Here is a 27,430-nt window from a genome sequence, read left to right as displayed (position 1 = left end):
GTGCTCTACTTCGGCAGCCTGGGTTTGGTTCCCAGGTGCGGACCTACATCACTCATCTGTCAGTGGCCATGACAGTCAGTGGCTTACATAAAAATTAAAAAAAAAAAAAATTAAAAAAAAAAAAAGAGGAAGATTGGCAATAGATGTTAGCTCGGGGTGAATCTTCCTCAGCAAAAAAAAGATGATAATAAAAATAAAATAAAATATCTAGAGAACATCTAGGGATAACAGGGTTCCAAAAAGGAAATAAATAAATACCTTATAGTTTAAAATATATTTCCTATATAATTTAAAATTAATTTTGGTTAGTAATATTAGGTAACCTAAACAATCTGTGTTGGATAATTTGATGAGGTAAATTCAGTTCCTTGCTAAGAAAGCATTACATTGTCTTATTTAAAAGTTAGAATAAATTAGTCTCCAAGATCAAATTTCAGGAATTTACCTAATTCTATTCCTATTATTTTCCCAAATTTGTTTCTTCTAAGACAAATCACTATTTGGAAGCTGACAAGAATATTATTAGATAATGCTAATATCTTAAATAGTTTTATAAATCATGTATCTAGTACATATTTAGTATATAAACAACCATCACTGGAGGAGATATTTCTAGTTCTAAAATTACACCAATTTTTCTGACCAATTATTAATAAACATTTTATTTATTACTTAGAAATCTTGAAAATCAAGCATCAAAGTGACTCATTTAGCTCAGATTTAAAAAATTAGGAAAAACTGAATTAGTATAGGCTAAGTAAAGACATTTAACAATTGTTTCATCATATTTTTATGAATTAAAACACTAATATTTATATCTATGGAAACATCCAATTATTTATTTTCACTTCCCAAGAAACAGATACAAATCAAATAGCAGTGGTCCAAAATTGTAGTGCAAAGTACCCTACCTATTATGACAAAAAGAAGAATACTATCATATGCAATCTATTTTTAGATAGTTACTATCTACAAACATGTTAACTCACTGACAAAGCATCTTTACAAATTTGTGGCAAAAAAGCAATTCGCGATATCTGAAGACCTCCAAAAAGACTGAATTCTGTATTTGCAAGAGGCATTAATAAATCAATGATTGTTTATTTACCTTTGGAGATTAGGAACTCCAGGCCAAAAATCTGCATATATATACATATACACAGAAAACTTTATACAGAAACTCAAGGTCTTCAAGAATAACTATGAAATTCCAACCTTGTCCAATCTAATCATTTTGCAAATCAGTAAAATAAGAGCTGTTAAATGACCTTCCTAAAATTCACGCATATAGTAGCAGACCTTAAAAGCGAACACATGAATCTTAACCGCCAATTCAGGTCCCAATTTAAAATAATATACTGAATCTGCTCAGTCACAAAGAACAAGAAACAAGTCAGAAGGGATTAAAAATGTAAATTAAAGCCCCATTAATTTGATTAAGTTCCCATTATTCAACACTATGTAATCTGCATTTTAACAGAGGTTTTCAAACCAAGCTACTGTAGAACATGACTATTACAGATCTAAGCTAAGTGTTCTCCTATCAAAACTGTATTCAGAGAAAAGAATAAGCTAATGGATAGAATTTTCTGAATTTCAAATTTCTCTTGAATTTTTCCTTAATGTATGAGATGGTGAGTTAATGAAAATGATATTTATTTACTTAATGTTTAATAATCAATTTCCCATAATTTTCCAAAGTAAGCGCTATGACTACCAGATGCTAACTCCTAAATATTTGAGAATGACTACAAGCAACCTTGTGAAGTAACTTTTTTAACTACTAAGTCTACTTTACTTCTGGAAAAAATTATTATTAATTTGGGCAATTATATATTTTCAAACTGTGGTTTAATAAAGGGAGATGGGCTTTTTAAAAACAATGGAAACAGCCACTGAATCACATTCTGAAAAATATTTAAGGGCAAGGAAAGTACTTCATGATATATTAATTTAAGTAAAAGACACAAACTGTACATGTATTCTGGTCCATAAAAATTATATATCAGAAAAAAAAGTCATAGGTACATATTTTTTCAAAAGACTAAAAAGAAGTAAATCAAAATATGAATAAATGATATTCATTGGAAGAAAAACATGAAAAAATTTTAGAAGAGAAATTGAGTTATATAACTCCCTAAATTTTACCATATAATAATAAAATTTGTATGACTAAATTTTAACCGATAAATGGAAAGTCATTTCTCATCTTCTCCTTCTGATAACTTATGCATATTTCGAGACCTACCTCAACACACTTCATTTCAAAACTCTTATTTATCTCTTCTAGCCTCAAAAGTATCCCTACATAGTTTTATCTGAGCCACATATCATTTTGTTTGTCTTGAACTTGTTCCCAAAACTTCAGAGGCTGTGTTTTACTTTTACATTTGATCTGCCTGAGTTACACAACAAAGACAAGCAGCGGGTATGGAATAAAAGGCTAGTTAAATAGCTAAGGCTTTGAGTACTTTTAGGGTTTGTTTTATAATATTTTGTTCAAATATCTGGTTTGTTTTATTATTAAATATATGTGGAACTAACACACAATTTGGTAAACATCAAGTGAATGAAACAGACAAAACTCCTAGTACCCATGTGAAAACTGGTTTTTTGTTGAATAAATAACTAAACATGTATCTCTAGGCTGTTATTGATCAAAGGTGCTTTACATCTAATTCTCAAGTGACAGGTTTATTCAATTTCAAATATCTCAATGATGCAAAAGAACGTGTTTTGTTAAGTAGAGTAGGGCTATTATCTGGAAATATTTCTTCTTAAATTAGAATCAAGTAAAGAATAGAGTGGAGTGGAATGAAATAGAATACATAGAATAGAATACAGTAGACTAGAAGAGAATACGGTAGAATAGAATAGCAGAGTTGAATAGTTCTGGACTATTAATATGATAACGCTATTTATTATACTTACAAATATTTGTTTAATAGTTTACTTCCCTTGATCAAACATAAATTCCAAGAGAATGATGTTTTCTGTCTGTTTTGTTCACACCTACAATCTTAGGGCCTGACTCGTGGCTGATGCTCAGTAAATTTGTTTAATAAATTATTTAAAATATTCTAGCTTCAGCATCCAGCTTCAAGATACAGCTAAGCTCTCACCATATTTTTACTTTTTCTAGTTACAAGTGTCCTTATCTATAACCTTGTCATAGGAAAACATTTTCAACTTTGAAAAATTCCAAAGTTATGATGAATTCTCCTTTTCAACTTTTAATAATATTGCTTTGATGCTATTCCCACTGCCTTGTCCACTCCTCCAACCTTCATGTGATCTTCCCTCTCCTTAAGAATCATCACTAATTAGGAAATAACCTCTTTGAAGTGCTTCAAATCTAAAAACGTTCTTTCCCTACCCCACCATCATTACTTTTGAGTGATTATATTTAGGTATACAAAAGAAAAACCAAGTAAAACTTAGTTCAAGATCATTAAGTGGTTTTTTAAAGAATTTTTGTTTTTTATTTTTGTTTTGTTTTGCTTTAACAAACAGATAAAATACATTACTAGCCATGTAATGAAATTTATCATCTTTAATCTGTAATACCATTGTCATTGAGGAAGGATTTCCAATGCGAAAGGCATTTATGACTTCCTGGTAGAGTGAGCTCTCAAGAAAAGAAATTCCAAACACAGATGATCCTCTCATGTGCAAATTAAGGAAAAGAACATCCTCCATTCTGTCCAATCATATATGTGTATGAGTGTCTAGTCTGTGATAGAAAAAAGTATTTGTATATGAGTCTACATAGACGAAAGACTAAAGACTATACGTGTATATATATACAACACACATGTATGCACACAAACAAAAAGCTACCACTTGTTCAGCCAAATTCATTCTGACTATATGCAAAATAAAGTATTCTAAATCTCAGAAAAGCTTACTGTCATAATGTATGATTTATTCATATTAACTATCCAGGGTTATACATCAAGCTCTTCCCACTTCAGTATGCTATAATAATATATCATACTTCTCACCAAAAAAACCAACATCCTGTTTGCATACATTCTCATTGTTTTGTTTTAAAAATAAATCTGTATTTTCAAGTAAATTTAAAGTGCAAAATATTTGTGTCATGTTAAAAGTTAACTAAATATTATCCTAAAAGAAAAAAGGTAAGAATGAAAAACAACTCAAGCGAAAAAAAATAAAGAAAATCATTGACCAAAAGCACTTATTTTTCTTCAAGATATCTTTTTTTTTTCTCTCAATGAAACCAGTATTCTGAACGCAGAAGTACAGATTTTCTTCACTTCTTTTCCAAGGCCACTAAGTTAAGGTGAACCTTAGTTGTGGGACTTATTTAATTAAAACCTCATGCTATTCAGAGCTACAGGAAGAATTGTAATTCCAGGATAAGCAACCAGGCTAGCTGAGCACTTTCCATATAACTCATTTAACATTCACAACAACCTTACAAAGTAACCACTCTTAGTATCCCTCATCTGTATGTAAATAGACTGAGGAACAGCCACTCAACCAGTGGCTGGCAGAGCCAGGATTTGAAACATGACTGGTGCACATCCTTTCTCTTCACCACTACATTTTATTTCTCCATTATAAATGTTTCTTAGAAATTATATTTGTTTAAGCTTTGTGTTGTCATGCATATTCAGCTCCTTTTCAAGAATATCTTATTGTCCTTGTTCTTCACAGCAAATTGATATTTGAAATTAATATGTCTAGACATGGTTTTAAGTCTTTTCATGTCCAAGTACTTTCTCAGAAAAATGTAGCAATAATGGATTTTTCACCACAACAAGCTTAAAAACACTTTAAAGTCTACATACTGGCTGCTATTGTAAGTGATCTATAATTGCAAGAAGAAAGCTATTACTATCTTCAAGAGCAATTTTAAATCCTGGAAGTAACTTTTCCAAGAACTCTTTATTAATGTCAAATCACAAAATTGTCGATTAAAATAGCCTAGCAAAAATTGTGAGCAATAATAACTTTATTCCTAAACAAAACATTAGCTTGTGTGGTGTGGAATATACAAAATTAAGGATAAGTGACAGTTCAGAAAAAACATAGTATAAAATGTGCTGCTTTGTTTTTAGGTGAAGCTATGGAAAACAGCAAGCCATTATAAAGTCATAGCAATCCTGACACTTGCCCCTCTCCCCACAGCACTACCTATGGGCTGCCATTCACAACTGGAATTGGGTGTGCAAGGAGGGCCTGAGTAGAACAAAATCACTTATGTCTGATCCTCAAAACAGGTCTATATATATTTTAGGTTACCGATTTTAAAATACATTGTCACCTACATTTTCTATTTTTGCTATTTTATTAGAAATGATCATTTAGAGAAAGAAAGGAGCCTATGTCTTTATGTAGCCTTAAATTCCAAACCTCACGAAGAGAAGAAAAAATATCCAATAATAATAATAATAATAATATTCCACTCTTGAATATTTTCTTTATGTCTAGCAACATTTCTGCCTTGCAGGTGGGTAACAGAGGAAGGAAGGAGTAAAGATAAAAATTTACAAATAAACATCTTTTATATGGATTCACAGTAAAATATATGTGATACATATTTGGCCAATAGGAGATTCAAAATCATTAATCAAGATTTTATAAAATAAATGATATGTATAAATAAATAGTACCTCCTAAATCTCAAAGAATTACAGGGAAAGTTTATTTCAAAAAGCCACATTAATAAACTAATAAACAGAAAAATAAAAAACTAACTTACAGATTAAAGAGAGAAATGATTGAATTTCAGCTGGTCTTGAAGGTTTAGGAAGCATGTGCTTTATGTTTATAAGTTCTTATCACTTGATTTAAATATTTAAATTTATCATTTAAATATTTGGCTTGCATAACAAACTCATATTTGAAAGCAAAATAGATTCTTATGTAGGTGATCAATGTGGGAGAAACAAGTTGTGTATATTGATATTACCATAGACATGTGTGTGATGAAGGTTAACTATATACCATTACTATATCACACACTCATTAGGTTTAAGCTTAATCAAAACAATGAAAATTAACATTGTTCATTTTTAAAAATTCATTAACCAGAGTGAGAGCCTACCATATGCTCAGTACAGGGAAAATAATAGTCAAATTGCAGAAACTGATTTGGTATAATTTTTAAAGATGAAAAAAGTTACCATAAATATGAAAATAAAAATAAATAGAAGATATATGAAAGCAAAAGTTTGCATATACAACAGTCACTACTTATCTATTTGCAGAAATAAACCTTACATTTTGTTTTAATCATTCCTTTATGAGTTCTACATAAGATTCTTATTTCTCACAAATAACTAATTTTATAGTAATTTCTACCAAGGTCATCTATGCAATTTTTTCTTATCTAACACTAACAATACAACAATAGCCCTAAAGACTATTACTAGAGAAAAGAATAAGAATATGAAACAAAACAGGAACGCTGAGGAAAGAAAATAATTAAGAAACAATAATACTATTAATGGGTAATATCTTTCACTATATGAATAGAACCAAAAAGAGTCGTTGGTATTAAAAGATGGAATGGGAAAGTTTTCTTTAAAAAAATATCTTTAGGGGCTGGCCCCATGGCATAGTGGTTAAGTTTGGTGTGCTCCACTTAGGTGCGCTGGGTTCGTGGGTTCAGATCCTGGGTGCAGACCTACACCACCCATCAGCCACGCTGTGGCGGCGACCCACATACAAAATAGAGGAAGACTGGCACAGATGTTAACTCAGGGCTAATATTCCTCAAGCAAAAAAAGGAAGATTAGCAACAGATGTTAGCTCGGGGTGAATCCTCCTCAGCTAAAAAAAAAAAAAAGAAAACCTTTACATATATCTTTCATAGTTTTGCTACATATTTGTAAAAATCTTGGCCAGTATTTAATACAACAGGCAGCCCTGCTGGTCTAGTGGTTAAGATTTGGGGTTCTCACTACCACAGCCCGGGTTGTCCTCCAGTCAGGGAATCACACCACCCATCTGTCAGTTGTCATACTGTGGTGGCTGCGTGTTGCTGTGACGAAGAAAGCTATGCCACCAGTATTTCAAACAACAGCAGGGTCACCAACAGTGGACAGGTTTCAGTGGAGTTTCCTGACTAAAACAGACTAAGAAGAAGGACCTGGCCACCCACTTCTGAAAAAACTGGCCATAAAAACCGTATGAATAGCAGTGGAGCATTGTCTGATACGGCACCAGAAGGTGAGAAGATGGCACAAAAAGACCCAGGAAGGTCCCGCTCTGCTGTATACAGGGTCACTAGGAGTTGGAATCAACCCCACAGCACTATCAACAAATTCAACATCATAGAAATTATTTCTCTATGACAAATCTAAAAGTAAAATCATACATTCAACTTGATTTATCTGTATTTTTAGTTCTTTTCCCAGCTTTACACTTCAAGGTTTTACTTGTTAGCTACCTCTTAATCAAACCTCTGTTAACATAAATGGATCTTCACTTACATAAGTCACACAGCTTTTAATAATTTCTCATTTACAATTATGTGAAATAGCTAGGAATCAGGAAGATACAAGCCTGTTTTGGAATCATAGGTATCTTAGCTTAAAAGGTGATATCATTTATTTCAATCAACCACATGGGAAACAAGGAACATTCTTAGCAAATGTGAAGTTCATAGGATCTAAAACAAGTGAACTACAGATACAAAAACATTTGCTCAAGTTTGAAATACAAGCTATCTGGATCACCCACACTAATTCAATTAAAATGAACAATTGAACAATGATAGCAATTTGAAAGCAATTCAAGTAAATATATAGAGACATATATCTTTATATATATACTTTATATATATTGCTCTACACACATAATATCTTTGTGTACAGGTACTTATGCAACTTTTAGATGATATTATTCCTAGTGCTACTACCTATTATAATGTTTCTTAAATGAAATAAGGAAGTTAGTGGAGGCTAGCAGAAGTTCCTCAATATAGTGGATGTAAAACTATGTCTTTGCATAAGAAATGGTCAATAATTATAAGTTATAGATTGATGTATACCCGTTGAGTTCAACTCAATTTTCAATTATCTGCACAAGCGTGAGGTACTAGGTAGAACCAACATGGCTTTGTAAAGTATAAATACTGCCAGAACAATTTAATTTCCTCCTGTAATAAACTTAGAGGCAATGTAGCTAAGGAGAAAGAAATATATTTAACCTGTGGACTTCGGTGATTGTTTTGATTTTAATTGATACGCTATCCATTACAAACCAAAACGTTAATTTTGTGACAAAACAGGCCAAAATCCAACTGTTAGTTACACAATAATGTGATTTGGTTTGTCAGTTACACAATAATCTGAGATAATCCTCTCAATAGTTGCCCCCAGGAATCAATCCAAAGGGTATGAAACATAAACATATTTGTAAACGTTTTGAATAATTAAATCAAGAATATGACAATCAAGTAGACCTCCGTCCTACATTATTGAGATCGCTTCCTAAATGGGGACCCTTCCACCATTCTCTTCCTCTACCAATTCATCTTTTTTAATCTACAATATATTTCTCACATGTTACTTATCCCTTAAATCCTTTAAAACTTCACACTGCCTAAAATATAAAGTTCAACATCCTTAGACTAATATTCAAAACCCTTCACAACCTACCACCGTCTTAACTGACCTTACTCAGAATGATCTCGCATGGTTGTTTCCAAATCTTTCACTGCTGACCTAGTCTCTTCTCTTTTATGAATCCTTCCCAATCACACTATGATACTTCTGAACTACATTAGCACCTATGGTCTTTATCACTTATTATAATTCAGTATATGACTTCTAATCATGTAATCAATGCCTGTCTTTCTGTTTGAGTTACTGGAAAATCAATATGAAACTTACGGTAAATATTTCCTAAGCAGTCTATACAATAGAATTTAAAAACTCAGGAAAATAATAATAAGAAATCTTCCATCAATTGCCAAGCTATTTTATATGCTGGCATTTTTGTTCCAGGCATTTGTGAAATAAGAGCTGTCTCACTTGCCTATACAATTAGGTAAGAAAGTATATCATGAGAGTTCACATCACAAATGTTCCAAATCTCAAAATGGATTTTGGACATATCATATTCACTATAGTTATGCCTACAATTTTAGTGGGAATGAGGAAAATATAGGATTAGACTTACATGTTTTGTGCCTTAAAATCCTGTTAATGGTTGACAAGAAGCTAAGGATGATTTCAAGCACCAAGCAAGGTACATTTAAAAGATTCTCAAACATTATCACCACAAGTTCAACAAAGAACAAGTTTGTCTTCCTGCTCCAGGGATCAACAAAAACTGAGACAACAGCTGCAAGATTTGGAATATTATCATAAATGTGAATAGTGTTCTAGGTCAGATTCTCTGGGAGGCAGACTCTGAGTCCAAGATATTTTTGCAGTAGGGTTACTGGGAACAGCACTCAAGAGGGAGTGAGGGAAACAGAGCTGAGCAGAGGGCAAGGTTGAACTGTGATAAGAGTTCAGCCTATTCCCAGGGACAGTTCTCAGGGAGAATGAGAGGCAAGATGGCCCCTGAGGGTAGGCGTGCAATGAGGCAAAGGAGAGAGTCTGGGTACCCTAGTATTGACCACTCACTGGAGGAAGACCTCCCGAGGACAGAGACATAACCTTGAGTAAGGCAATTCCGTGCCTAAGGGATATTTCTGCAGAGAGATTGAACTGTCAGCCCAAAGCAGCCACACTCCAGGCAACTGAGGGAACCAGTGCTAAAGAGGAGGAATCTGCACAACGTATCTAACATCCATCACAACAAGTGATTTCTTTTGTGTAGGGAGAAGGCAAAGGCTTTGAAAATAAAGTAATGCAAAATCAAAATTGAGTACATATTAACTTTAGTCTATTGTAGTAAAATCCTTTAGTTGGTCTGCTTGTTACCATGACTTGTGTGACTTCTGGAAAACCAATCCCTGTTCTTGTTCCACTAAGATCAGAAATGACTAAAGGGGGCTGCTGGCCAGTTGATGTGTTTCCAGAATAAGTCCAGATTAGGCTATGTGTTGGTCTAGTCCAAACATATAAACATATGTATACATATAGAAAGAGAGTCTGAAGATTACAGTTGGGCTTCCAGGACGGCATAATGTAATCCTCACTCAATGAGATGTTATTTTCTGCACCTCTGTATCCTTTGGTGAGGAATTTGAGTTCAAAGTTTGAATGTCCATTTACACTAGAAAATATTCTCCCTTTCTCTACCCTGCATCTGGACTGCTCTGAGAGTCTTTTAAATATATTAGGTAAGTAAGTAAACTCTTTTACTTACCTTGGTGGCATCTGAGCTGGTCTATCCATCAATCTGGAAATTGTTGAATCTATTGACATTCAACACAGTGATTGTACAGCCTTGGTGATATTTATCATTATATGTAAGTTTATAAAATTCTTCACCATTCAGATATAAGTAGTATTATGCCCTTTTTTCCTCATTAAAATGCTATATCTTTACACTTACATCTTTAAACCATCTATAATTTATTAGTTATATGGTATGAAAGAGGGTCAATGGATTTTTATAGAAATATCTAACAAATTTTCAGAGGAACACTTTTTAAATACTTCAATCTATTTTCTATATATTTGAGTCATCTATTTTATCACATAATTAGGTGATGTATATATATAGTAGGGTCTGTTTCTGGGCTATCTAGTCTAATGATTTGTCTGACTATTCTTGTAGCAAATTCATTCCTTTAAAAATATTTAAATTATTAAATTAGATAATGAATGCAATAGTCAGCAAACAATAAGTGCTCACTAACTGGTCACTAACTTTTTTTTCATCTATTTACACTTTCAGATTAAATTTAAAATAATCTTGTCAAACTTTAATACCATTATAATTGTGCAACTCTGTAAATATACGTAAGTTGATAATCAACATCTTTTTTTCATATTTACTCTTCCCTTCTGGGAACAGGGTATATCTCTCCATTTGGTAAAGTCTTGTTTTAGGTATCTTTTCAAATTTTTATAGTGTTATTCAGATGGTTTTCAAATATTTCTTATTAGGGTTATTCATAGATGTTTGAAATGTTTAAGGCTGTAGTGTATGGAAATTCCTACAGTAAAATTTCAAACTTCTTTTGCCTATACATAAGAAAGCTATATATAAGAAAATTTTTTATCTTTATTTTTCATCAGACCACTTTATTAAACATTGATTTCTATAATAAACAATTGTATTTAAAACAAACTGAGAGAAAAAAAAGCAGACAGGGCAAACGGAAATCAATCATTAACATAATAGTCTTAAACCAAAATATATCAATAATTATATTAACTGTAAATGGACTCAATATGCCAATTAAACAGACAGAGATTGACAAGTTGGATAAAATGTAAGACTAAACTATATATTGTCACTTACAATTGTGTTATATAACAAGAAACACATTGAAAAACACATTTATACAACAAGACACAAAGAATTTAATGTAAAAGAATAGAAAAAGATAAACCTTGTAATGTAAGGTATGAAACTCCCAATGGATATCTAGCTTCATAAAAAATAGGACTAACAGCAAAGACTAATAAAGCAAATAATCAGGGGATATTTTTAGAGAAAACCATGTCCATGGTAGGAGTTTATCTTTCCTCCCTTTTTAAATAAGACACTGAAGAAATTGTTAAGGAATTAAATTATTTATTTAGAGCACTTAGAATTTAAAGACAGGGGGAACTGGACAGCTCTAATTCAGGGATCATACTTTTATTTCTTTTCTCTTTTTAGTGACTTACAGCATTTGGATGAAAAAAATAAACGCAGAACTGTGTGACTAGAAAGATATAGTTTGAACACCCTAATTGAGTCTCACCTATTTATTCAAAGAATAACTAGACCCAATAAAGGAATATGACTTGCTCCAAATCACACAATTTCTTAGATGCCCAGTGTGGACCACGAACATAGCACTCTGTCGTATGTAATACTCTCTAACTTATAATTACTTAAAGTATGTTCACACAGCAAGTTACCATCTAGAGAACTGGAACATGTAATTTCTTTAGCTAAAATTTTTTTTCTTACCTAATTCTTAGCTGACTAAATAAGGACTCTAGAAACCAACCACAGGTAAAGTATTCATATTCAAACCTTCAGTGAATACAATTAATACTAGTCCATGGCAACCCGAGTTTCTCCAGCACACTTAACAATCATATTAGAAAATGTAAACAGTATTACAAGGAAAAGGACATGATAGTGTTTTTCTAGGCATGATGTCTGTTAGAAAAAGCAATGTGATATCTGACTAACCCAAAATAATAATTGTCTTATTTAGATTTTTGTTCTTATGGCTCATCAATAACCAGTCTATTGGGGCCTAGGAAGAATAGTAAAGGCTTAAAAGCCCAACAGACTTGTGTCTGCGGTCTTGCCCAAGACAACGTGGTATACAGTCACTCAAAGGTTGGTCTGAATAGAATAAACATTTATGTTTTTAATAGGCTATAATGTAATTTTAGGCCACCATTTTTTAATTTCCCTGAATTGTTTCATTAACCACTAGATCTTTTAAAAATACTAATATTGATATAGCCTTAGAAAATCTCTAAAAATATAACCAAAAATAGACCTGCACTGGTAGAATATATGCCATTATAAATTACTAATTGATTATGGTGAAGGTAATGATAATGCAATAACTTCCCTTTAAAAAGTGAATTCTTGGGGCACTTGTGTGTCACACATTTATCCATTTATTACTTAAAACTTCCAAAACTCCAAAATTATTATTGAATGTAAGACTAAAAGTGAAAAAAAAGTATATATTTCTACCATCTTACTATGGGAAATGGTAATAAATTATTAAAATAAGCATTGATTTGAATTTATAGATGAAAGACTACATAAATAATTATAAAAACAAGAATAATAGCTCACATGTTGAGTGTTTCCCTTGTAACCAGCACTGTTCTTATTTCTTTATGTACATTATGACATTTAAACCTCACAAAAATCTATGTGGTATCTACAATTATCACCCTCATTTTATAATTTGGGAAATCATGGCACAAAGTAAATATACACAACCACCAAGTAGTAAGCCAGAATTCAAACCCCAGCAGTGGTATATAAAAAGGCTGGAAATCTCAGCATATTCACAATTAAGGAAAAGGAAACTATAGGATTCCTATTCCTTCTAGAAAGTTTGAACTTAAAAAAATCATTCCTTCATATTTTTCATATTTGACTAAATTCCCCTTGCTTGTCTTGTATGTGAAAAAGCAATACAGGGGCCGGCCTGGTGGCGCAGCGGTTAAGTGTGCATGCTCTATTGTGGTGGCCCAGGGTTTGCAGATTCGGATCCCGGGCGCACAGTGACGCACCGCTTGTCAAGCTATGCTGTGGCAGAGTCCCACATAAAGTAGAGGAAGACGGGCATGGATGTTAGCCCAAGGCCAATCTTCCTCAGCGAAAAAGAGGAGGATTGGCATCAGATGTTAGCTCAGGGCTGATCTTCTTCACACACACACACAAAAAATACACAAATGATTTCCATTTTCTCACAAAGAAATCACTCATTAACCCCTTATAATCTGGCTTTTTCTCTTAACGCTCTACTAGGACCTTTATTATAAATTGTTTGAATATCTTATCAATCTAAAGCAATAAAGAGAAATAAGCAGATCTTAACCTTCAACTCTAGGTCTACATTACAAAACTGCATCCTAGTCATGATTAAAATTGTACAATTCATCTTCATTTGTTGAAGTTAATTAAAGGAGAATAATGAAATGTCTAAGAAGAATTTTTTCCAAAGAATTAAAAGATGAGTGTAAGGGCAAGCCATATCCGTTTGTAAAAGTACCTCTATAGAACAATTGTTAACTGCCACTGAATAACTCTAGGACACAACACATTTGCAATGGAGAATTCAATTATAATATCTAATGCTTATTGTCATGTGTACATTAGATGAATGTCAGACCCAAATATTCAGGGCTGCTGTTAGCCCATAGAATAACTTTGTGCAAATTCATTAAAAAAAAAATGCCTGGGGCGGGCCCCCTGGCACAGTCGTTAAGTGCCCACGCTCTGCTTCGGCAGCCCGGGGTTTGCAGGTTGGGATCCTGGGCGCTCACCAAAGCACGACTTGTCAAGCCATGCTGTGACAGTGCCTCATATAAAGTAGAGGAAGATGGGCATGGATGTTAGCCCAGAGGAAGATTGGCATCGGATGTTAGCTCAAGGCCAGTCTTCTGCACCCAACAAAAAAAGATGCCCCATCTGTGCACACTCAGCCCCATACTAGACACATGCCTTCAGAAGTGAAAGCAGAATCTGAGTTTCAGGCTTTATTTGCCTCCTTGACTTGTACAGTAAACAAAATGCTCATCTGTACATGACAATCCTGCAAATATTAGAAAACAGTACACATGAAAAAGTTGTCCAAAAATATCATGTGATTAAATATTTTGTTTATAGGCTTTGAAATTGTAGTGCTACGAAAAAAATCAAATGGAACACTAGCAAAGAGAAAGCAAAAAATAAAAAATAATATTATTCTACAGGCTTTCAAATCCCTTCTTTTTGTTTCATTTTAGGGAAAGGAGGGGCAATTTATCAATCCATACTCTCTTATTCTCAGCAAACTATACACTCTATAGATTATAAACACCTGTGCTCAAAGACTCCAAACAACTGGAAAATCAGTACATTATTTTTCCCTACATGTACATTATTCTATGGTCTGCCACATTCAAACAACATCACTCCAAATTCTAAAAGTGATTTATCAAGTGTTCTTACTAAATATTTGTCAGGATGAGCTAAAAAGCTAGCTCTAATGAAAAAGCTAAGTGACTACATGAACACTTCAATTTATTATGTGGTGAGTTAACCCATAAACCCCAACTACCCTCAGCAGTTGGCAAAAAAGATGTATTGCCAATTTCAACTTCCCTACACCCAACCTCCGCTGCCATTTTTGCCTTTAAAGCTGCTAATGATATACATCTGAATCAAATTTCAACTAAATTATCTGAAGTCCGCAGGATGTAGGGTGTAACACTGATCAAACGATGCATACGCTGAGAAGTCTTCTAAGCACTTTATATACATTTCACAAGAATCTATGAAGTGCTTTTGTTATTTTCATTTCACAAACAAGGACAGAAACTGAGGCACAGAGAGATAAAATAACTTGCCCAAAATTCCTCAAATAGGCTCATTCTTGGACACCAGCCTGCTTAGAATTATTTCCCCAAGTCTTATCTCTCTCATTATTGTCCCTGTGTCCACTTCTCCTTAATAGTTATTTTTTTCAGCTTTTTAACAGCAAACAATTTGCTAGGAAATATATTTTCTGTTCTAGCCTAGGCCTACAAGAAGTTAAATAAATACACACCTGGTTGTTTACAACCGAGAAGGAAGCATGGGAAGATTTTATCAGCACACTATTGGTGATTTCAGCCAATATGTATTACTGCTCTGTGCAGGCCACTGAGCGAAATTCTGGGGATATAACGGAAACAAGATTGCCCTTGCCTTACATCAATCTTCTCTGACTTTCAGCATGCTCATCTGTATTTTCTCCAACTACTCCAGGCAGGACACACAGAATACATCTTTTCATATGGGCAGCACTGCCAGCATTGAGCCTGGGTAAGGATCCTTCCGAGATCCAGAACCTAAAACGTAAAAGGAAATCCCACACAGAAGTATCACATTTTAATAATTTGTCAGTTGTCAATCCTATCTCACAGGTTCAAGGAGCCTAATCTAAAATGGTTGTTCTAAGAACTCAGGGATTACTAAGGGAAAGAAAATTATAAAACCTGGTTCCTGATTAGCTTATAACCACAGTATGGCCTGCGGCAATACAGTCCACACTGGGTTGGTTAAAAGCCAATAATGAATTATAAAAAACAATGTGCAGGCTGAGTGAATTGAGAAATAGTGACCCAAAGGGATGTCTATAATAAAAAATCACATTACAAAATTAAACATTATACAGAATGCAAGAATCAGCAAAAATTAAGATTTAAAGCCAAGATCAAGATGCCTGGAATTTATTAAAAGATTAGGAAAGAGAGAAACATCAGGGATCCAGCTATACACAAACTGGAGTAAAGGAACAAAAAGCGGGTTGAGAAAAGTGAGCTCAAGTCAGAGGCTGGGTCCAGATATCAATACAAAAGCCACTCATGGTATCTGGCCAAGGTTGGGGAGTGGAGGAGGTGGTCCATAGGCCAATCCAAAAGCTTGGAAAGAAGACAAGCTAGGGATTCAAGAATTGACAGGCTAGGGGGCTGGCCCAGTGGCATAGTGGTTAAGTTCGAGTGCTCCTCTTTGGTAGCCCGGGGTTCACAGGTTCAGATCCCAGGCACAGACCTATACACCACTCATCAAGCCATGCTATGGTGGCATCCCACATACAAAATAGAGGAAGAATGGCACAGATGTTAGCTCAGGGACAATCTTCCTCAAGCAAAAAGAGGAAGACTGGCAATGGATGTTAGCTCAGGGCCAATCTTCCTCACAAAAAAAAAAAAAGAATTGACAGGCTGGGGAAAGAGCATCAAAGGTCTGTGACCACAGACAAAGCTCCAATTTTCCTAAAAGCTACTCATCTGAAGGAATTAATCAGATTAAGCTAACAAACACACCAAGTGAGGAACAATGCAAATATATCTTCATAAATGGAATGACATTACATCCTTAAATGTTATGATATTAAATGCATAGAACTGATTTGATATTGTGAAAAGGGAATGCCTTTTTATTCCAGTAAATACAGTCCGTTTGCCTATACTACATAATATAAAATAAATTTCTGTCACTTGTTTTTCATCTAATGGCACACACTGATTCAGGCATCAGAATCAAATATATTTGCAATGTATTTAAAATGACACCACTGAAAATGAAACCATCTTAATCCAGTGTTAGTGAATTAATGAGTTCTTCATATAAATCTCACATAATTTATAGTGCAATTTGTCCTTGTACCCACCATCACTCATTGAATAACAATGAAAGATTTTGATATTCGAAGTTAGTTATGGCTTATCTTCATCCTGTTTTTCCTTTGAAAAACTGGTATGTGATTTTTCAATGAGGACTAGAGAGCATATAGAGAGCCAAAACGTATTATGAATTTGGATACAGCTCCCACACAACTGGTCCAGAGTAAAGGAAAACCATCATCACACGAAGTGTATATAACATATGATCAGTAATATCTTCAAATTTAAAGAAATATGAAAAAACAATTAGCAGTTAGCTGTTTTAGATGCTAACTTTATTTGGACATTTTTCCCTTCGATAATAGATCTAATAGACGAGTTCCCTTAGATAATAACCATAAAATATTGAGCAGGCAGTGATAATAATATCTTTGTTAATGATAAAATGACATGGCTCCAATTGCCTTAAAAGAAAAAAATGACACATTTTAATTGGAATGAAATAATAAGTACTGAAATATTCTGTAGAGCATGAATTCCTGTAAATCTTCATTTAACATTTAAAAATAAATAGAGTATTTGTAAAGAACGTAGCTGTATATGTTGCAACAGGATTCGGAAAATTACTTCAGTTGCTGGTAAACCGACTGTGTTGCATGAAACAAAGACTAAATGGCCTTTAGTTGAGAAAACTATATGACTTCATTGATATAAAACTGGCTGAATTTGGCAAGAAAAGGATCAGAAACAGTGCACTAGATTTAGAACAAAATGGTTTTGTATCTGGGTATTTTGACTTCTGTTTAAAATGCTATACAGTCTATTTTATGTTTCTAAGACACATTATATTAAACATAACTTAGGACAAAAATGAATTTAAATTGAAACATGCCCCATAGCAGTGAGTGCCTTGAACAAGAATGTTTTACACTTCCTTTCTCTTTCTGGCTATTAAAAAAAAACAACAACTATGCTTTGGAATGAAGAACTATAATAAGAAATATATGGTTATGTTGGTTTTTCTAAAGTATAAATTATTAAGATACATAACCATGTTTTCGCTTCAAGGAACCTAGATATAAGCCTAAATATTTAATAAGCTTAAGATAAATTCATTATGCTTGCTCCTTCTCCCAAACTCTGTTTTCTGTATTAAATTGGTAGCATTATCACTCACCCAATGTTCAAGATAAACATCTTAAGTTATCCTCTCCTTTAAGCCCACACTCAGTCAAGTACTATTTTCTTTTACTTTTCACACTTGCCTCCTTCCATTCGTATTCACTATCCCAGTCAAAGCATACTTTCTCCTAACTTACCGGAAGTGGTTTTTAAATGATCTCCTTGCCCAGTTCTTCTCTCTCTCCAATCTAGCATTTACAGTGTTATAAATACAATTGTGTCCTCTCTCTGCTTAAAAGGATCCAATTGCTTTCTTTTACCTATTCCAGCCTACGTTTAAATCTAACCTCTCATCATTTTCTCCCACGTATCTGATACTCTAGCCTTATCCACTCCACTCACTCTTCCCCTAGCACCACACACACAGTCTTTCCTCCAAAATTTGTTTAACACTCTCCCCTTTACTTGTGATAGCTTTCCTATACTCATATATATGCTTCAGGGGTTCAACTCAGATGTAACTCTCCCATGCAAAATAACCAACTCTCCTATCTATTTCCCAAATACTTTATTTGAATTAACATTATAGTTTTCATCAAAGTACTTTTGTTTGTTAATACCTGGTGTTCTATTTTAAGCAAAGGTGGGAGGGTCTTATTCATCTCCTAGACATTCAGTACCATGTACATACTAGGTGCTCTAAATTATTCAATTCAAAACAATGTAATCAATATGTTTTACTGACTAGAGTAATACTTTATAAGGAACAAAATAAAATATTTGTAGTTTTGATGAAGAAAGCAATTTGTTCCCTGGAATTCAAATTATTCCTTTAGTTGAAATTATCATTCATAATTTTCACTGGGTAGCAGAAAAATCTCAATTTTTAAACAAGAGTATTATGAACCATACTATCTAGTCAAAAGTGGTGATACCAGAAAGAAAGTATATTCAACCAATATGCTCGTAATTAGAATCAATACGATTCCAGCAAAGATAGTACTTCATGTGAACTGAGAGCTATAAAATGATCTACATCTTAACAGCCAAGCTTAGAATCTGGATGAAGCTTGTTCAGTTAAATAAACATTTATTCAACATCTACAATGGAAAATAGCTGAATTAGGCATGGTCCATTCATTCACAAAAGAGATTACTTCCCATTAGGAAAAGTTATCTAAACAGAATGAAGGAAGAACAGAATTCTGGAAGGCACTTAATAAGGGGATGGGGGGAATAGGACATTCCAGGGAGATAAAAGAGCAATGAACAAGGACTTGGACACATTAATAAGTAATGAAAAGTTGTCTAGCTTGATTGAAGTTTATGATTTGTGAAGGAGACTTCTGGATGTAACCAATATTTGTTGGCATGCAATTATGGAGGACAGTGAATATCAAGATGCCAAGCATGCCCTCTATAATTCTTTTTGTAAAATGTGTGGGCAATGAAGACTATTAGAGTATAAAGAGAATCTTTTCAATAATTTCAGAAAGATTATTCAGCAGGAACATGTAGGAGTAATTTGTAAAGCTATTTGCAGGCTTTACAACATACTGAATAGCAATGATATTTAAAATAATTTTATGTATCTGAGGGATACTGAAGATACAGAACAATGAAGAAAACTAGGAAACAGGATAAAAATCAACATTATGTGCCTTCTGTTTGTAGACAGCAATTGAAAGAATAGAGACAAAGAGAATGTTGTGAGTCTGCATATTTAAAAGAATAGTGATAATATTAACCAAGAAGAATATGGGGTAAATACTGGTAGGAAGACAGCAATATTTCTAGAATATTTTCAGGCAGAGACATTGATCAGACATTTGGAGGCAGAGATTGGAGGTCAGAAGAAAGAGAGGGATGGGAGCATAGATATCAATTTAAAAATTATTTACAAAGAGATGCAAATTGATGCAGCAAGAATGGATCAGTTTGGCAAGAAAGATAAAGTACTAAAAGAAGAGGAATAGCAGGTAAAAATAAATTTTAGGGAGTCACTCTATAGAGTTCGAAAGAGACGTGAATTCAGCCATTGGTTCTGCCATTTATTAGTTGCACAATGTTGGACAAATAATTAAACCTCCCTAAGTCTTAGAATGTGGTGAGAATCAAATGGCATAATGTTTAAATTAAATAGCACATGACATTACATATTAGGACCTTAATGAGTTAATTGTAATTCTATTATTATTGTTGTTGCTGCTGTTGTTACCACCATCCTCACCTCCACTACTACTATTAGGAAAACACAAAAAGAAAAGGCAAGGAACAATGAGAATCAGTATAATGTAACACAATACAAATCATAATAGGAGAAATGAGTAGAACATCATGGGTCAACAACATATTGTGATAGATTATATGTATTCTGATAAACTTTTCAAATAGTAACTCAATTTCTACAATCTACAGATGTTAGCCTCTTATAAAATCCTTGTCATCATGATCTCTTAAGAAAAGCCACTCACAAACTATGGGGAATCTACTGACATGGCTGAGAAGTCTGAGAAGTCCCTTGAGACAACAGATGGTGTTTTATAAATAGGCTTCGAATCACCTGTTACATGACTTGAGCAGCCGTATGACTAAATCTTTCTTCTAAACTTTGTCGGTTTCCAAATGAATTGTGAAAAAAAATTCTAAATGCAAGAACCATAAACTTTACATTAAAAGAAATATAGGACATATACATCATTGATGAGACTAGCTGAAATTGCAATAATTTTATTGCATATGACAAGTGCATAAATATTAAACCTGTGTGTGCATATCCATGTATGTGTGCATGTGTAAAAGAGGGGATGAAATGGAAAGAAAAGGGGATAGAGATATAGAATGAGTGTAGGAGGAAAAGAAAAAGTAGAATATTTTTCTGAAATCTATATTTCTAAGGGTCGCCATCTTAAGATAAACAGGAAAGCTGTTTAAAATAAAAATCCACCCAATATATATATTTTTGTTTTTGAGGAAGATAAGCCCTGAGCTAACATCTGATGCCAATCCTCCTCTTTTTTCTGAGGAAAACTGGCCCTGGGCTAACATCCGTACCCATCTTCCTCTACTTTACATGGGACGCTGCCACAGCGTGGCTTGACAAGCAGTGTGTTGGTGCACGCCCGGGATCCGAACCAGCGAACCAGGGCCACCGCAGCGGAGTGCACGCACTTAACCGCTTGCGCCCCCTGGCCAGCCCCGCCAATATGATATTTATATCCCTTTCCTTAACAAGAAAAATGTCACCTCTGATTTATAAGTGGGTCACTCTTAAACATTACTTGAGACCAGATCTTGACAGAAGAATAAGTTAAGAATTAGTTGCTCTTATCAAATCCTGTCTTTCAAGCTCCTCAGGTCTATTTTACTCTTCTAATAATTTCTAAGTATAGTGACCTCAGAGTTAATACATCTCAGATAGATTTATGGAGAAGCTTCCTTATCAGATGTAATCCAAATCAGGAAGTTTTGATTAAACAGAATACTACAATGTAATGATGTTTTCACAAGTACCTTGATTTTACTACGTAGTATAATTTATTTAGCTCAATATCCTTCTCCTGAGTTTCTCTTTCCTTCAATTTAATACCTAGTGAATGAGAGTAACATATAGAGTATTAACATAGTATGTTTTTGCTAAATTAATTAATTCATTCATTCATTTGACTAATATTTATTAAGTTCTAGGTCCTATGCTGATGTTGGGGACATAGTAATGAGGACAGACAAGTCTCCTGTGGAGCCTAGTCTATGTATCAAATAGACAAAAATGCAACATAATAAATAAGTTCATTTCTGATAATAGTACTATGAAGGAAATGAACTAGGTTAACGTGAAAGAGAATGACGAAGTGACTCAAATACCTACAGACAGTTTTATATTTGTGTATGCATTTTAGCATGCAAATTCCTAAAAAGGGTATTAAAATATTCATACCTTCTTTCCATTCTGTCATATTCATATTCGTCACCTCACTGAGGGCACATGTGCCTTATCACTCCATCAAAAAATGCTTACAGAAAGACTACAATTGAGTAATACAATGTTAGGTATGAGGAATTCCAGGAAGAAAACAACATGTTGCCAGTCCCGCTGGAGTTTTCCAGGTAGCTAGGGAAAACAAGGTACACACACAGGCCTGAGAAGTCAATAATGGAAATCTGTTAATAATGTTAACAGTTAGCTGAGATTAGGTTCCTAAGGTGGAGGCGTGCCATAAGAATTCAGAGAAGAGTGTCACTACTGTCCAATGGAGGAGAGTGGGATGTGATCTAGACCTTGAAGTGAGGGCAATGTTAGACAGGCAGGGAGGAAGACACAGAGGATTCTAAGCAGGGAAAAGGGCGAGAACTGAGTCTGGAGCAAGCTTGTCTGAGGTGGTCCTATACAGAAGGAGAAGCTTGCACTGAAAGGGAGGTTTGCTGGGGAGAACTTTGTTCAAGGATGTTCATCTGTACACATCAAGTAATTCCATATTTCTGAGGAGAAGGATATGATGATAGATATTTTACAAAGAAGATTCTGAAACCAGTATGTGGTTTGAAAGTGGGAGATGAGAGAAAATTTACAACAATTAGAAGGGGACAGCTTTGATGTGAACTCAAATAGCAGCGTCAGTAAGAAAGCACATATATAAAACTGTTGCAGGGCCGGCCAGTGGCTTGGCGGTTAGGTGCGTGCGCTCGGCTGCTGGCGACCCGGGTTCGGATCCCGGGCGCGCGCCGACGTACCGCTTCTCTGGCCATGCTGAGGCCGCGTCCCACATACAGCAACTAGAAGGATGTGCATCTACGACATACAACTGTCCACTGGGGCTTTGGGGGGAAAAAAAAAATAAATAAATAAATAAATAAATAAATAAAACTGTTACAGATCAAATAGACAAAACACCGTGACTGATGAGATGAGTAGGTAAGAGTAGGAAAAAAGGGAGCTGTCAAATTTATTACCATTGCCAGGAAAACAATGCAAAGTGTCTGCCTTACTGCCAGGAATATTATGGTATACTAAAGACCACTGTGGAATAAACTTAGCAATCACAAAAATGCACTAATATTTTTTAGATGACTTCAAATTTTTAACATATACACTAAAGCTTTTTAAAAGCATTCATTATGTTGCATATGTTTTATATAAGAGTATACTCACCTCTTACAAATCTTTAAATAAAATTTAATTCTAACATACTGAATTTCTAGTTTTGGATCAATGGTACTAGTCATTACTCTCTTCAACTCAAATATGATTTTTCTATATTCATATATAACAATATTTTTATAAACTCATCTTCTGTTTTCCAACTTTTCGCTTCCTATCACTATTATTTAGTCCAGTATTACTTGCGAACTTTAGATATTTACGCATAAAAAAGAAACAAAGTTGGTAAGTACTGAAGGTCTGTCTATTAAATTCATGGCTCCTGGAAATTTCAGGCAATCCCAGGTTTTCTCTATTACCTATGTGCTGATCAATCCCAAATGTTTGTCTGCAGCCTGGATCTCTCTTCAATGCCAAGTCCTACAAATTTAAAAGTATTATTCTAATGGTCTCTGTATATGGACGATGTCTTTGGATCTCACCTTGTATTTCATATGAGGTGTTAATTTTCTCATCTATAAATCTTGCCAACAGAGTTTTTGGAAAACTGGACTCAACAGTTACAGAGAGACTGCTCTACTGCTGTACTTTCACTTTGGGGACCGCCATGCTGTCTCACACACTTTGCTTTTGAACGTGTTCTGTCTACCTGGAATGAGCAGCCACTAATGCGAGGTTTATAATCTCCTAGTACTTGTTTCTTTCTCTGTGAACTTTGGCAGATTTCATGGGTCTCCTCTATTTCAGCAATGCCCCTTGTACACACCTCTTAGGAAATACATTTTCCTGTAACTATTTATTTATGTCAGTCTTTCCAAATCAACTATAACCTACTAAACTATGAGCTCCTTTAGAGTAGAAACTGTCCAGTCAGATGTGCATCACAAGTACTAATACAGAAAACAGAGTGACAGTAACTGTTCATGAACTGAATAAGCGAATGAACACATAAGATCAGAATGAGCTTACCCACATAAGAAGTGAACAACTGACCACAGTCTTTTATAGGATGGGGTGCTAATATAATTGCATATCCATAAACATTTATTCCATAAGTATAATCAAAATATAGAAATATTTTAAAATTTAAAGAGAAGCAAAAAATGAATTACAGTTGACATCTTTAATTTCTCCAAAAGAACAATACATTTTAAAGCTGCTAAGACACAGATGTTAAACATGATGTATTAACTAGTACTGAAAAGAGTATTATTATACAACAGCTGCTCACATTTGGAATCACGAACCTTAATCAGTACCCATCATCTCTTATTCTTGATTACATGTGAAATAAAGTTAATTCTTTTTGTCCTTTCCTACTAATGAAGTTATTCAGAGTACATCATGTCTGCAAGCATTTCCATAGTAATTTAATTTTTAGAATAAATCCCAAATTTATAAAAAGTGTCTATTATGCAAGGGGCAAATTTATGTGTATTTTGTATTAAGAACTACTTTTAATTTAACTTTTTTATACATATTTTTAAATATGCTAGATTATATAAAATTGAGAGGTTGATTTTATGTTTTTGTGTTTTAAAAAAATAGGATAAAAATCACTTGACGGTGGAGAGAGAAGCAAAGAAAGATGATGAAGTAGAGGTGAGAAAACACTAGAACTAAAAAGTATGAAAACGTTCATAAAAAGAGATGCATTCTCTCATTTTGTCTCAGTCTGATAAACTGTATCTATTATCTCTCTTAAAAATAATTGTAGCTCTCTCCCTTAACTGACTTGCCACCAACACCCAACAATTAAACATACGTATATTCATCAATATATGTGAAAAACCTCAGAATATAAGTATATTTATCACTAAAAAAGTAGGTACACAAGAAGAAACACACACACAACACACATAACATATAATCTCCTTGTCCTTATATTAAAATTGAGTCAGGCATGAAGAAGTATAATTACTGTTAAGCTGGTATAGATCCATATCCGTGTGTGAGGTGATATAAGTATGCATGTTTTTCATATAAGAATGTCACAAATGTAAATAAGAATCTTTTAAAATAAATCTTGAGTTTTTTCCCTCTTTAATTTTTGCCTAAGATTGAATTTTTCTGACCTACCAAAGATATTTCCTGTATTCTGTATGAACAATATTTTATAATCTCTTTAGAAACAAATGGTGCCAAGAATAGACTCAACATTTAAGACTCAACATGGAAAAGAACAGGGGCCAGCCCAGTGGCGCAGTGGTTAAGTTCCCACATTCTGCTTCAGCGGCCTGGAGTCCGGTGGTTCGGATCCTGGGGGCGGACCTACTCACCACTCATCAAGCCAAGCTGAAGCGATATCCCACATAGAAGAGCTACAACTCTACAACTATGATACACAACTACATACTGGGGCTTTGGGGAGGAAAAAAAAAAAAAAGAAAAGAGGAAATTTGCCAACAGATGTTGGTGCAGGGCCAATCTTCCTCAGGAAAAAAAAAATGGAAAAGAACATTTAATGGCTCAATGTTCAAAAGGTTTTTAATTTGAATACTGAAATATTCCTAGAAATACCTGACACAGTCTAATACTAAAAAAGATTACCGTGAGATCTTTAAAATTTTATAATGATGACTATTACAAAAGTGATTACTAATAAATATCTAGTAGAAATACTAACTCAAAAAAGGAAACTGACACAATAAAGATTAATTTCCCATTGATAGCTTTAATTTGGACCTCCCAAAATAACCAAATAACAGTGCCTAATCTGAAAGTTTTATGCAGGGAAGTGAAGAGATTTGATTAATCTTTTGGGATGATTTCAGTGGCTGTTTGATGGAGAATGGACTGTCAGGGCAGAAGAGAGGATACAGAAAATCAGGGAGGAGGCTGATGCAGTTGTCCAGGTGAGGGAGGAATAAAATATTTGGATTATGCACTGATCAAAGGAGATGGTGAGAAGTTAAAAGACATATTCTAGAATGAGACAATATATAGACAATAGAATACAGACAAAACAACTCGTTGGGTCCATACATAGAAACACAAACCAATGTTTTTATCTTCATGCTGAAAATGAGCACATATACATTCATCAAGAAATGTACTGATGTGGAAAACACGATATTTATGACGAATCCATAAATATCTGCTGGGAGTTGAAATTTAAGCGAGGATCTACTTTTTATTCTCTACATTTGCTATTTTTTTCTTTTCTTTTTATTACTGGGCATGAACTCCTTCTGAAACGACGAAAAATACTTCTATCATGAAAAAAATTAAATAAATAGTAAAGTCAATGATTCACTGTTAATTTTAGGGACCACAGCCTTCATAAAAAACAATAGTTCCATCTACATAGAAGATATCAAATTTAAATGGTCACATCACATAAAAATTCACCAAAATATTATGTTTGCATATGACCATAGGTATTACTGATAAAATATTTTCCACATTTATAGCAAAGAAGAATTGTTCTGGCATTTAAAAATGTGGGTTACTTTGCTTTTACTTCAAGATCATCTACAATAAATAGAATTATTAATTTTATATTCTGCAATTTAATGTTTGAAAACTTTCTCTCACAGAATTTGAGTGATATCTTGTTTAAATCTCAGTGGAAATGCTGCCATACGAATCAGTTTTGTTTTATAAATATAAATCATAATTAATCGACATGAAGAAATTTGGCAAAGTCCATTCTGTTTCAAAAATCAGAGTGACATTACATCCTTAAATTTAAAAATCTCAATTTTTACAAGTTATATCACTTAAACCAAGTTGTGAGTATGTTTTAAAATCAGCTCGAATCAAAAATTCAAAAAAATCGCATATCTGAAGAACTTTGGTTAACTTTTAAATTACTCAATGAATAAAAAACTAAATATTCACTAAATACAGTAGTATAAAGTACTCTTCTTGATTCAAAATTATTACATCTCAAATTTGAGAACAGTTTTAAAAGAGTCAGCAGGATTCAGGATAATCATTAAACTTCATTGATGTTAAAGAAGGAAACTATTCTGTGTGTCCATCATCTATTCTGACTATAGAAACAAAGGATTCAAAGCAGAATACCATTTCATTTTATTACCATTTGAATACATGGAATTTCATAGTCAGATATCATATATTTTGAGTTAAAGATACATGAACACATGGCTTTTGCAACACCGCTTTTATCTAAATCTGGTGTCACTCTTTCAGAACTTATTACCATGTCAAAGCTCTGGAAGGATTTTATCAAAAGGGTCATTTGAATTTACCTCAAATAATATCAGGGTCATTTAATACAGGATTTGCCAGCAGTCTT

The 27,430-nt window shown here is 33.7% G+C and overlaps 1 protein-coding gene across 18 annotated transcripts in view; it reads right to left on the bottom strand.

Annotated features, from left to right (window-relative positions):
• The window catches only part of ADGRL3 (adhesion G protein-coupled receptor L3), an 812,769-nt gene that overhangs the window by 563,600 nt on the left and 221,739 nt on the right, over positions 1-27,430 (bottom strand). The window contains exon 3 of one of the 18 annotated variants that reach the window (XM_087434375.1): positions 15,531-15,668. The exons of the other annotated variants lie outside the window; for them this stretch is intronic. The gene's annotated coding sequence lies outside the window, so the exon portion shown is untranslated. The remainder of the gene's footprint in view (positions 1-15,530; positions 15,669-27,430) is intronic. 18 annotated transcript variants of the gene reach the window in all.

Source organism: Ceratotherium simum, chromosome 8 (assembly GCF_057802395.1).
Source record: "Ceratotherium simum simum isolate JZ-2026a chromosome 8, ASM5780239v1, whole genome shotgun sequence".
In the NCBI taxonomy this organism is placed as follows: Eukaryota; Metazoa; Chordata; class Mammalia; order Perissodactyla; family Rhinocerotidae; genus Ceratotherium; species Ceratotherium simum.
The sequence above is the reverse complement of the archived record's forward strand: the minus strand, read 5'-3'. Positions and strand labels throughout refer to the sequence as shown.